The following is a 14,110-nucleotide window of genomic DNA, read 5'->3' on the forward strand; positions in this document are numbered from 1 at the left end:
CTGCAACATTATGACAGATGAGGGTACTCTGAAATATCAAGGACAAATCCTTCATTAAGTTTTTTATAAGAAACTTGAATCTTAGAACAGAACTCTCAAAAATACATTTTTTTTCAAATGTCCTAGCCTGTGAATGAATGTTCACATTTTCCAAGAAAGCTAGAAGCACACCTCACCTCAGTTAAGGACTCCCTATTTTCTTGAATCTAATATATAATCATTTTCAAAAGCTGAATTGTAACAAGCTGGCTGACTGACATAAAACTATGTAAAATGCTCAAACAGAGGCTTTTAAAATGCAAGGTGTAGCAGTTAGGAAGTTTTAAGTTGCAAGCAATTCAACTCAAACTTGCTTTAAAATATCAGAATCTAGGGACGCCTGCGTGGCTCAGTCAGTTAAGTGTCTGCCTTCAGCTCAGGTCATGATCCCAGGGTCCTGGCATCGAGTCCCGCTTCTGGCTCCTTGCTCAGCGGGGAGCCTGCTTCTCCCTCTGCCTGCCACTCCCCCTGCTTGTGTTCTCTCTCTCTCTGACAAATAAATAAATAAAATCTTTTAAAAAGTAAAATAAAATATCAGAATTTATTGGCTTACATATTTAGAAAGTCTAGCTATAGAGCAGACATACTGAGGTTCAATGATATCTACAAGGACCCAGTTTATTAGTCTATTTCCCTCTTTCTAATTTGCATCTCACAGTGTTGGTCCAGAGCCACATAGTTTCTCATTCAAATCCAGTAAGAGAAAAGTGAGGGAGGAGAGAGAGAGAGAGGGAGAGAGAGAGAGAGAGAGAGAATCACTTCTCTAAACTATGGAAGTCCTCAGCTTTAAACTGATTAGATCCCTAGTATTTAAATTAATCTCAGTGTACAATGTATTAGGATTACTTTAATTGACCTAGACTCATCAGGGTCCACCCCTGGAGCTGGGGATGGGATTTATCACATTCAAATCTCTTGGCAGCTAACCAATGGGGGAAGGATGAAATAATATTAGGAGGACAATTCCTACTACACAAAGTCTGTTTAAGTGCCAATCATTCTCCAGCTTCCCTTTGGAATGGTTCCCATTGTTGTTGCCAGAAAATTGTTTTCTTTGGTGGCAGTGAGGAGGTAGAGGATGAGAAGAGTTTCAAGGAAAGTCTTTTCCTGTGTCAAGAAATATTGAATGGGCTCCTCATAATTCTTTCAATTCAAAAGGGAAAGAGATACTTATCAAAAACTTCAAAATAAAATAAGATAAAAACAGAGAGGGAGGCAAATCATAAGAGACTATTAACTATAGGGAACAAATTGAGGGCTGCTAAGGGGAGATGGATGAGGGGTGGGGTAATTGGGTGATGAGTATTAAGGAGAGCACTTGATGTAAGGAGTACTGGGTGTTATATGCAACTGATGAATCACTAAATTCTACCCCTGAAACTAATAATACACTATATTTTAACTAACTTGAATTTAAATCAAATTTTAAAAAGACACAATGCAGCATATATAACATGGCAGTCACCTGGCATAAAAATAAAGTATGTTGATATTTCTCCAACATTTGCAATGTTTCTAAAACAAAGTGACAACAGCAAGAAAATGAAGGGCATAGCAAAGAAAGTGAAGAACATGCCAAAGCCAGGGGGAAGGTGAAGATAGGGGTGGGGAGAGGGAAGAATATGGAACTCTTTAGTATTTTTTTTTCAATTTCTTAAACTTAAAACTAGCCCTGCTACTGATACCTCTCCAATTAGAATGAATGTCAGCAAAGAAAATTTTCAGGTATATTCTAGCAAAATCAGCAAAGACCTGAAGTAGAAGGATCAGGTGAGAATAGTTGCACAAAAAGAATATCTTTTATTTTTTAATTTCAAGTTTTTATTTAAATTCGGTAGTTAACATACAGTTTAAAATTAGTTTCAGGTGTAGGATTTAGTGATTCATCACTTACATACAATACCCAGTGCTCATCACAACAACTGGCCTTCTTAATACCCATGAACCATTTAACCCCTACCTCCTCCACTTCCCCTGCAGCAATCCTCAGTTTGTTCTCTATATTTACCAGTCTGTTTTATGGTTTGCCTCTCTTTTTCCCCTATGTTCATCTGTTTTCTTTCTTAAACTCCACATATGAGTGAAATCATGTTATGTCTTTATCTGACTGACTTCTTCACTTAGCATAATAGTCTCTAGCTCCATCCATGTCATTGTAAATGGCAAACTTTCATTCTTTTATGGTTGAGTAATATTCCATTGTGTGTGTGTGTGTGTGTGTGTATCACCTTTTCTTTATCCATTCATCAGTTGATGGACATTTAGGCTCTTTCCAGAATTGATAATGCTGCTATAAACAACGGAGTGCATGTATCCCTTTGAATCAGTGTTTTTATATCCATTGGGTAAATACCTAGTAGTGCAATTGCTGGATCTCAAGGTAGTTCTGTTTTTTAGTTTCTGAGGAAACTCCATACTGCTTTTCAGAGTGGCTGCACCAGTTTGCATTCCCACCGACAGTTTAAGAGGGTTCCCTTTTCTCCACATCCTCACCATAACCTGTTGTTTCCTGTGTTGTTAATTTTAGCCATTCTGACAGGTGTGAGGTGATATCTAATTGTAGTTTTGATTTGTTATTTCCAAGATGAGTGATGTTGAGCATCTTTTCATGTGTCTGTTAGACATCTGGATGTCTTCTTTGAAAAAATGTCTATTAATGTCTTCTGCACTTTTTTAAACTGGATTATTTGGTTTTTTGGGTGTTGGGTTTTACACATTCTTTATACATTTTGGATACTAACCCTTTATCAGATATGTCATTTGCAATTCTATTCTGAAGGTTGCCTTTTAGTTTTGTTGATTGTTCCCTTCACTGTACAGAGGCTTTTTATTTTGACGAAGTTCCCATAGTTTCCTTAGCCTCAGGAGATTTATCTAGTAAGAAGCTGCTAAGGCTGATGTCATAGAGGTTTCTGCCTGTGTTCTCTAGGATTTTGATGGTTTGCTGTCTCACATTTAAGTCTTTCATCCATTTTGAATTTATTTTTGTGTAAGAAAGTGGTCCAGTTGCCTTCTTTTGCATGTTACTATCCAGTTTTCTCAACACCATTTGTTGAAGAGACTGTCTTTTTTCCCACCGGATATTCTTTCCTGCTTTGTTGAAGATTAATCGCCCATACAGTTGTGGGTTCATTTCTGGGTTTTGTCTTCTGTTCCATTGATCTATGTGTCTGTTTTTGTTCCAGTACCATACTGTCTTGATCACTACAACTTTGTAATATAACTTGAAGTCTGAAATTTTGATGCCTATAGCTTTGCTTTTCTTTTTCAAGATTGCTTTGGCTATTCAGGGTATTTTGTGGTTCCATACAAATTTTAGGATTGTTTCTTCCAGCTCTGTGAATAATGCTGGTGGTATTTTGATAGAGATTGCATACAATGTCTAAATTGCTTTGGGTAGCATAGACATTTTAACAATATTTTTTTCTTCCAATCCATGAACATGGAATGGCTTTCCATTTTTGTGTGTGTGTGTCATCTTCAATTTCTTTCAATGGTGGTTCATAGTTTTCAGAGTGCAGATCTTTTACCTCTTTGGTTGGGTTTATTCCTAGGTATCTTAGGGGTTTTGGTGCAATTGTAAATGGGATTGATTCTTTGATATCTCTTTCTGCTCCTTCATTATTGGTTTATAGAAATGCATCAGATTTCCCTACATTGATTTTGTATCTTGTGACTTAACTGAATTAGTATATCAATGCTAGCAATTTTTTGGTGGAGTCTTTTGGGTTTTCTACATAGAGTATCATGACATCTGCAAATAGTGAAAGTTTGGCTTCTTCCTTGCCAATTTGGATGCTTTTTACTTCTTTTTGTTGTCTGATTGCTGAGGTTAGGGCTTCTAATACTATGAAAAACAATAGCTTTATAGCCAAACAAGGTATGGGCTTGGAGGTAAATCAGTAGGTAAAGCCTTCTTTGTTTCATATAAAAGACTATGAATGAATGAAGCTAATCAATAGCCAACATGTGATTAGATGTTTACTCACATGTCACAACAATTTGCACTCAACTTGCTTGAACACAGATATTTACATATTGATGTGGACAGCAAAATGTGCTAAGAAATTATAGGTACCATCTCACTGCCATGAAGAAGCCTCAATAACAAAACAAACTTTGTTTTTAAAAATAGATTCAGTTCCATTTTATTGCAACATTTCATGTGCTATTTCTCAACCAGTATTTTGTATGGAACTTTTTTATATTTCATAACATGAAAAAATAGCAATTTCAATTTGAGAATATCACTTGTTGCTGTATACAAAGGAGAAAGCCAATTTCCTTAGCCTATTTTTCCTTTCATAATGCCCATCCTTCCTACTTTAAATGATTTTATAGCTATCCATATATCTTTCCTAGCAGTTTGAAGAAGCTTATAGATTGAGAATTTACAAAAATAGAATCACAAAATATGTGGTCTGAAAGGGACCTTGGAGACTATTTCATTCAATATCTTAATCTTACCAATAAGGAAATTGAGAACTGGGGAGGTAAATGATGCACTCAAGGACTACACAGATAATTAGATATTAGAGACAGCCCACAACCATTGCAACAATTCTGGGAGCAGGAAAACTGCTTGTGAAGAAAGTATAAATCAGTCATCTGGAGCTATCAATAGGTATCAGAAGAATTTGGTCTATGGTCTTTCTTTTTGGTGCTTCTTGGAACATAGTAAGTAATTAAAAAGAGTTATTAAATAAATGAGTGGACTTACAAGTTCCTTTCTAATATTGGATTTTCTAGCTGCAAAAAAATAACAAATCCTTAAATAGAAACAAAATATATTAGATCTTGGCTTTATTGTGATTTGATTCTTGACTAACCCCATGTTTCTAGCTTATTTCTACTTTAGGTGTCTTCAGATCAGTTGGCTTCATTGAGACTCTTACTTTCTCCCTATAAATCCGCACGCCTTTGAAGACATGAACACACACACACACACATTCAAATTAGCAACAGAGCTACAGCTAGATACTAAGTATCTTATTTCTAATCTAATTGTTTTTTTTAATACATTACCACACAATTGATGACTATTGAGATGTATTTTTAATCCAGAAATTTGGTAGGAATTGCTTTTATATTTATGCAAATAATGACTAAGATGTTAAATGACAAGAAAACTAAGCAAAACAATTTGAAATTGAAATGTTGGTTTTTAAAACTCTCAATCCAATACTTTGGCTGCCCTTTAAGTACAAAATAGCACTTTACATTTAATTTATTGGTCTAAATCTTCTGATACTATCTCACCAAAATAGAACTATTTTCTAATTATGGTGTGTTTTGCAATATTTCTACATTGATTAAGTCACCAAATCATTATAGCAATCCCAAAAAGTAGATAAATGTATTTTATTTTTTATTTTTATTTATTTATTTTTTATTTTATTTTATTTTTTTAAAGATTTTATTTATTTATTTGAGAGAAAGAATGAGATAGAGAGAGAGCATGAGAGGGGGAAGGGTCAGAGGGAGAAGCAGACTCCCTGCTGAGCAGGGAGCCCGATGCGGGACTCAATCCCGGGACTCCAGGATCATGACCTGAGCCGAAGGCAGTCGCTTAACCAACTGAGCCACCCAGGCGCCCTAGATAAATGTATTTTAAAAAATGGGAAACTAAGATCTTTATGTCCAGGGACAGAAAACAAAGTTCTCTGCTTCTTGAAACCATGTGATTTCTGTTGCATTTAAATTCAAAAACCTCAAATGTTTATCAGGTATTTGTTATTGTGATCCAAAATGACTAATTTACTATATTTTATCAGAAAAACAATATGCTAACAATAAAAATTATTTATTTGGAAGTTCATGATGTTCTCATGACAATTGTGAATGTCAGAGGTCATTTTTATTTGCTGTGATAAATACTTAAAAATGTGGAAGTGGTTTTTGAATTGAGTAATGGATAGAGGCTGAAAATTTTTTGAGTAGAAAGTTTTAAAAAGCCTAGATTTCTTTGAATAAACTGTTAGTATAAATATAGCTGCTGAAGACTATGTTGGAAAGGTTCAGAAAGAAAGGAAGAACGTGATAGAGGGTAATCTATATCATTTTAGAGAATACATATTTAGTCATAAACATTGTTGATAGAAATATGGACATTAAAGATGCTGTTGATGAGTGCTCAGAAGGAAGCGAGGAGCACAGTAAATAAGTTGTTGTGATTATGGCTTTTAAAGACAGAGGAAGGGTCCACAAGACAAGTAAAGTAAGTGGCCGCTAGAGGCTGGAAAAATAAAAGAAACATTCTCCCCTAGAGCCTTTATATATATATATATATATATATATATATATATATATATATATATATATATATATATAATCCCTGCAAACACATTTTAGATTTATGACCTCCAAAGCTGTAAGGTAATAAATTTATGTTTTTTAAGCCACTAATTTTGTGGCGATTTGTTACAGCAGCAACGGAAAACACAGACTTTTGGAATACCTAAATACATACAATTTTTTTGTCTCTTTCCTAAAGATTTTGCTTTTTGATTTGTCATCTGAATTGTATGTAGAGTAAACTGACCCAAACTCCGCACTTTTTTAAATATTCTGGGGAAAAAAATAAATATTCCGGGGAAGGTCTTCTAAAGTACAAATTCTAATTTAATGGGCCTGGGGCTGAACCTGGAATTTTGCATTTCTAACAAATTCCCAGCTGATGCTAACACTGCTGCACCTCAGATAACACTCTGAGTAGCAAGATGTTAAAGTAAATCATCAATTACAGCCCTCCTTAGTGCTGACATGGTAATTTAGTCATATTATGATTGCTCTTTATTCCTAAAGCTACTGAAATGAGTCATTTAAAGTGACCGAAGCTGAAATTAAAGCAGGGTTTTTTCCTTATGAGGGAAGAATGGAAAAGTTTTATCTTTATTTTTCTCATCTGATTCTTCTTCACATGAGCTGTCACATAAATTTGGAAGTGAAGCTGACTCATATTTGTTGATTATGTTGTATAAAATGAGAACTTAGTGTCACAACCAGCTGGTAAAATGGCTGTAGATACAAATGCAATGGAATATTTTCTTTCTTTTTTAAAAAAAAAAATAATTTAAATTCAATTTAGTTAACATATAGTGTATTATTAGTTTCAGCCGGAGAATTTAGTGATTCATCAGTTGGATAGAACACGCAGTGCTCATTATATCAAGTGCCCTCCTTAATGCCCATCACCAATTACCCCATTCCCCACTTACCCTCCAGCAACCCTCAGTTTGTTTCCTATACCTAAGAGTTTCTTGTGATTTGCCTCCCTCTCTGTTTTTATTTTACTTTTCCTCCCCTTCCTCTATTTTCATTTGTTTTGTTTCTTTAATTCCACATATGAGTGAAGTCATATGGTATTCATACTTCTCTGACTGACTTATTTACCCTCTAGTTCCATTCATGTCAGTGCAAATGGCAAGATTTCATTCTTTTTGATGGTTGAGTAATATTCCATTGTATATACATACCACATCTTCTTTATCCATTCATCTCTCCATGGATATCTGGGCTCTTTCCATATATTGGCTTTTGTGGACATTGCTGCCATAAATATTGGGGTGCATGTGCCCGTTTCAATCACTATGTTTGTATCTTTTGGATAAATACCTAGTAGTGCAATTGCTGGACCATCAAGTGTAGCTATATTTTGAACTTTTTGAGGAACTTCCATACTGTTTTGCAGAGTGGATGCACCAGTTTGCATTCCCACCAACAGGGTAAGAGGGTTCCCCTTTTTCCACATCCTCGCCAACATCTGCTGTTTCCTGAATTATTCATTTTAGCCATTCTGACTGGTGTGAGGTGGTATCTCATCATGATTTTGATTTGTATTTCCCTGAAGCCAAGTGATGTTGAGTGTTTTTTCATTTATCTGTTGGCTACTTGTAGGTCTTCTTTGGAGAAATGTCTGTCCATGTCTTCCGCCCATTTCTTGACTGGATTTTTGTTATTGTTGCTGTTTTTTGGGGGTGTTCAGTTTGATAAGTTCTTTATGGATTTTGGATACTGCCCTTTATCCAATATATCATTTGTGAATATCTTCTCCCATTCCGTAGGTTGCCTTTTAGTTTTGTTGACTGTTTCCTTTGCTGTGCAAAAGCTTTTTATCCTGATGAAGTCCCAATAGTTCATTTTTGGTTTTGTTTCCCTTGCTTTTGGAGATGTGTTTAGCAAGAATTTGCTGTAGCTGAGGTCAAAGAAGTTGGTGCTTGTGCTCTCCTCCAGGATTTTGATGGATTCCTCTCTCACATTTAGGTCTTTCATCTGTTTTGAGTTTATTTTTGTGTATGCTATAAGAAAGTGGTCCAGTTTCATTCTTTTGCAGATGGCTCTCCAATTTTCCCAGCACCATTTGTTGAAGAGATTATCTCTTTTCCATTGGATATTCTTTCCTGCTTTGTTGAAGATTAGTTGACCATAGATTTGAGGGTCCATTTTGGGGTTCTCTATTCTGTTCCATTGATCTATGTGTCTGTTTTTATGCCAGTCCCATGCTGTCTTAATGATTACTGCTTTGTAATCCAGTTTGAAGTTCAGAATTGTGATTGTCTCCACTTTGGTTTTCTTGTTCAACATTATTTTAGCTATTCAGAGTCTTTTCTGGTTCCATACGCATTTTAGGATTGTTTTTTCCAGCTCTGTGAGCAATGCTGGTGGTATTTTGATAAGGATTACATTGAATGTGTAGATTGCTTTGGGGAACATAAACATTTTAACAACATTTATTCTTCCAATCCATGAGCATGGGATGTTTTCCCATCTCTTTGTGTCTTCCTCAATATCTTTCATGAGTGTTTTATAGTTTCTAGAGTAGAGATCCTTTACTTCTTTGGTTAGGTTTATTCCTAGGTATCTTATGGGTTTTGGTGCAATTGTAAATGGGATTGATTCCTTGATTTCTCTTTCTTCTGCTTCATTGTGTACAGAAATGCAACAGACTTTTGTGCATTGATTTTATGTCCTGTGAATTTGCTGAATTCCTGTATCAGTTATAGCAATTTTTTTGAGGAGTCTTTGGGTTTTCTACAAAGTGTATGATGTCATCTGTGAAGAGTGAAAGGAATATTTTCAAAACTGGTTATTCTGTTTGAAAATAACAGGGAATATAGAAGTCTAGACCTCAATATGAAAACACAATCTGATATGTAAATGCAATTTAAATTGAGTGACAGATCTTTGTGGCATAACTCTCTTACTTAGTACCTCTCCGGCAAGTCCCTCTCTACTAAGCCTCAGTTTCTACATCTATAAAATGAGGCAGTTGCATTCTATGTTCTCTAAAGGCTATTACCAGTGTAAGGGGCCATGGTAGCAATATATCTTAAATGAAGTAGCTGTCTGTATAAAAAGTTGGACTAAAAATCTGCCCATATGGTTTTCTTGAAGAAGAAAATATCCCATCAATATTGGCAATGACTTTCTTTTTCCTCTAGGTAAGTGTTATGGGATCATCTATTACTACTAAACAATGTTTTACTCTCTCTTAATAAAAATCCTCCAGCACTCACACACACAAACACACACACACCCATGTACTTCAAAGAGTGTAAATAAATCTTCCTAAAATAAAATTTCCAAAGTAAAATAAAATCTCTATTTCTTTTTTTAAAGTTTGTATTTATTTAAGTAATCTCTACACCCAACATGGGGCTTGAACTCATGACCCCAAGATCAAAACTCATGTGTTCTTCTGAGCCAGCCAGCCACCCCAAACTCTCCATTTCATTAAATCCAGAAACTGTCTTTCACTTCTTAAGTTAATCACTTTCATTGGCAAGGAGTGATCTTCCCCAATTAAATTTGAGCTCAATTTCTCCTGTTGAAATTCTTTACAGCTCCCCAGACAGCCATTTTAAAGCCTTACTCTGAATGAAGTTGTGACCAGTTTTGAATCTTAGTAAGGAATGGTTCAGAGATCTAAGTGTATACTTCAGAAACATGGCACAGACTTCTTTCTATGAAAAGGTTACTATAGATTAAGCACCCAGAATTCTGATTTTAGTCTGACACTTTCTTAGGACCGAATATCCAAATAAATTTCACAGGCAAAACTTTGTTAGTTGTTATGCAGGGATATCAAGGAAAAGTATTTAATTCTTCACTTTTACTAGCTTGAAATCACATGAAGACATAAAAGTGACCTAGAAGCAGTTACCAAATAGCATGCAAATAAGTGTTAAGAAAAAATACAGTTGAAATCCCTGTGTACCAACAGGTTCCAGAAGAAAGGTATGATCAGAGTGTGTTCAAGTTAAGGAAAGTTCTTCTTCCCTTTTTAAAACTAAGATTAATTGAGTATCTATGATGTCCTAGACACCGCACAAAGCACATATATGTATTATCTTATTTAACTCTCATAAAATACTTGAGATGTCAATATTATTAGTGTCATTTTAAAGATAAGGTAACTGAAACATAGATGATTAACTGGCCCAAAGTCATACAGCTAGAAAGTGGCAGATCAGGGACTAGAACTTAAGTCTCACTCCAAAATTTGTTATTTTAACCACAGTGTATTGGTGCAGTGTACACACTGATTTAAATTAAACTAAGGAAATCCTGGTAGATATTTTACACACAGAAAATCATTATCTTAGATTAATAGGACAAGGTGATACTGGAATTAAAAAGAATCTCATATTACAGATGAAGAAACTGAAATTTATAGAGAGAGAAATGACTTGCTCAAAGTCACAATACTATTAACTGGAAAGATTATTATTAGAATCCAGGTTTTCTGACTTTTAGTAACTATTTGCCCTACCTTACTACTTTTGTTCAATATATTTTTATATACAGTGTTTCTGTCTAAGGTAGTCTTAACTCTGTTATAACAGTTACATGCAAATAAATGCATATGATTCAGCATATTACTCCCACCACCCTGATTTACTCTAGAATGAAAATCACTTTTCTTATGGATACTCAAAGCATTAAATTTACAAAAGACAATTAAAAGTAACCAAGCCAACAGCTTACATTCTTCTAATTCCCATGAACATTAGCATGTTCTGCATTTAGTTCTCCTAATTGTCTCAGTTGCTGCCTCAAATACTTTTAGTGCCTGGCTATGATGATTTATGAATGCTGTCTCCTAAGAAACTGACAAGGTTGCCACTGAACCTCACAAAAGGCTGCCAAATGAAAAAGAGATTTCACATAATGGTCCTAATTCTTTTTAGACAAATGTTACAAAGTGAGAATTTTCTTTAGTGCTCTCAGTAACATCTATTGCCGCCCATATTCTCATTTTGTGAATACAAAAGATATGACAGGACACCAGTCAGAAGTGGTATAATTAGAAAAGCAGTTGTTTTTGTGTAAGCTTTGATTTGCTGTGTAAGATAAATGTAACCTTAAAATGAATGCTGAGGAGCCTTTGTGGCTAAGTCAGTTAGGCATCCAACTCTTGATTTCAGCTCAGGTCATGCTCTCAGGGTTGAGAGATCAAACTCACACTGGGCTCAATGCTGGGCTTGGAACCTACTTGGGATTCTCTCTCTTCCTCTTCCTCGGTCCCTCCCCCTTCCTCCTCTCTTAAAAAAATTAAAAAAATGAATGCTGGAAATTACCAGAAGCTGGGAGAGGCAAGGAACAGATTCTTCCTTTGAGCTTCCAGTGGAACAAGGCCCAGCTGACCCCTTGATTCAGTCCAGCAATATTCATTTCAGACTTAATTTGCAATGATAGTGCAAAAAACACCCATATATCCTTTATCCAAATCCACTAATTTTTAACATTTTTCTTTGTTTTATTAGTTATTTTCTTTCACACTACACACACATATATATGCACACAATATATTTTTCTGAGCTCTTTGAGGGAGAGTTGCATACCTTACCACTACATACCTCAGTGTACATTTATGAGGAGCTAATACATTCTTTTATGTCATCACAGTATTTTTATACCTTCAATAAATTTAACATTGATGCAACACATTTATCTAATCTATCATCTTTATTCCAATTTTGTCATTTCACACAATAATTTCCTTTATAAAGACATTTTTTTCTCAAGTCAAGGATCAGGTATTAATAAATTTTTGTGTGCCTCCATCATCCTTGCCACTCTTCTCAAAATGCATTTAGTCATCTTCATCAATATTCTTTCAAAGCAACCTGCTAAGATATAAATACATTATTCTAAGGGTGGTCTGATCAGTAAAAACAAAAGAGGACTTATTAACCTCCATTATCTTATGTCATTTGTTTATTTATTTTAGGTGACCAAGTCTTTTATTTTTTAATTTATTATTTATTATTTTTATTTCTAAAATTGTATTTTATTATTATTTTTTAAAATTAACATACAATGTATTATTTGTTTCAGGGGTACAGATCTGTGATTTATCAGTATTACACAACCCCCAGTGCTCACTACAACACATACCCTCTCCAATGTCCATCACCCAACTACCCCATTCCTTCACCCCCCTCCCCTCCAACAACTCTCAGTTTGTTTCTTAAGATTAAGAGTCTCTTACAGTTTGTCTCCCTGTCTGGTTTTGTCTTGTTTCATATTTTTCTCTCTTCCCCTATGATCCTCTGCCTTGTTTCTTAAATTCCGCAGCTACTCCTATACCCTTGACAGAAGAACGGTCCTCCTCTATTGGGGAAGGTCATCCTCTTCGACCTAGCGCACAGCTTTGGGAGGGATGCACATGAAGCAGTGAGGGAGGAAGGGGACACCCGCTTAGTCAGCCAGATCAGCTGAATCAGCCTTGGTGATCAGTGGGGTGACAGATGTCACAGCCAGATCGCCCTCACATCCTTACATATCTCTTTTAAAAAAAGCTCTATCAAGATACAATTTCCAAACCATAAATTTCACCTACTTACAGTGTACTGATTTTTAGTATTTTTACAGAATTGTGCAACTATTACCATTATCTAATTTTAGAGCATTTTCATCATTCTGAAAAGAAATACCATACCCTCTAGTAGTTATATCCCTCTCCCACAGCACCCGACCTCAAGGCAACCACAAATCTACTTTCTGTTTCACAGGCAAATATATATTGCTTATTCTAGTTATTTCATATAAATGGTGTCATATGATATGTGGTCTTTCTCAACTGGCTTCTTTTACTTGGCATAATATGTTCATCCATGTTGTAATATGTACCAGTACTTCTTTTCCTTTTAGTGTCAAATAATATTACATTGTAAGAATATGTCACATTTTATTCTCCGGGTGATGGACATTTGAGTTGTTTACATTTTTTTTGGCTATTATGCATAATGCTGCTATGAATAATTATGTAGGACATGTTTTAAATTCTTTTGGATATATATTTAGGAGTGGAATCACTGGGATATATGATAACTCTATGTTTAACATTTTGAAGAACTGCCAAACTTTTTTTTCCAATTTCACTATACAAAACTTCATATTTTATTAGGCTGTTAACTCTAGTAATTCCATGTTTGATTCCTGAAATGTAATTACAGTGACATTAGCAATTTTGCACAGATATCTGGAAAGTTCAGAATTCTTTGTATAGATGTCTGCTTGGATACTTTTACTCTGTAGCTATAAAATTATTACATTTATAACATATGTGATATTAGTAGTTTCTACAATGTTGTGTATTAAATTTTGTTTATAAACTATTTTAATTGTCAAACTTTTTAGAGTTATTTCAGAGCTTTTAAAATGTTCTGGTGAATGCCTTTACAGAACTGTTTACTTCTCTGTTGTGAATGTTTTGACAAGACCCAGAAGAAAGGCAATTCTTGAGAATTCTCCAATGTGATTGTAAAGCCAAAGTGCCGGAAATCCTATTTCAAAGACAGTTTTCCTGAAGCTTCCTAAACAAATTATAGTCTCCAGAGGTGAGTCTCCTTCTGATTAGTTGAACGTAAGCAATTAGTCTTGGAGATAGAATTGCTCGCATTCCTTCCTCCCAGCCACTTCCCAAGCACTAACAGCAAACTTTGACAAAGCAAGAAAGAACAAGCCCTGCTATTCTCCTTGCACAGACAGGGCTCATTGCCACATCTCTGCTTTTGTTCTTGATCTTCCCTCTTTTATGTGTGTGTACTGACTATGACCTTCCTCT

Source organism: Mirounga angustirostris, unplaced genomic scaffold, assembly GCF_029215605.1.
Source record: "Mirounga angustirostris isolate CCGP_5_RB_7025 unplaced genomic scaffold, mMirAng1.0.hap1 SCAF_11, whole genome shotgun sequence".
NCBI classification, from domain to species: domain Eukaryota; kingdom Metazoa; phylum Chordata; class Mammalia; order Carnivora; family Phocidae; genus Mirounga; species Mirounga angustirostris.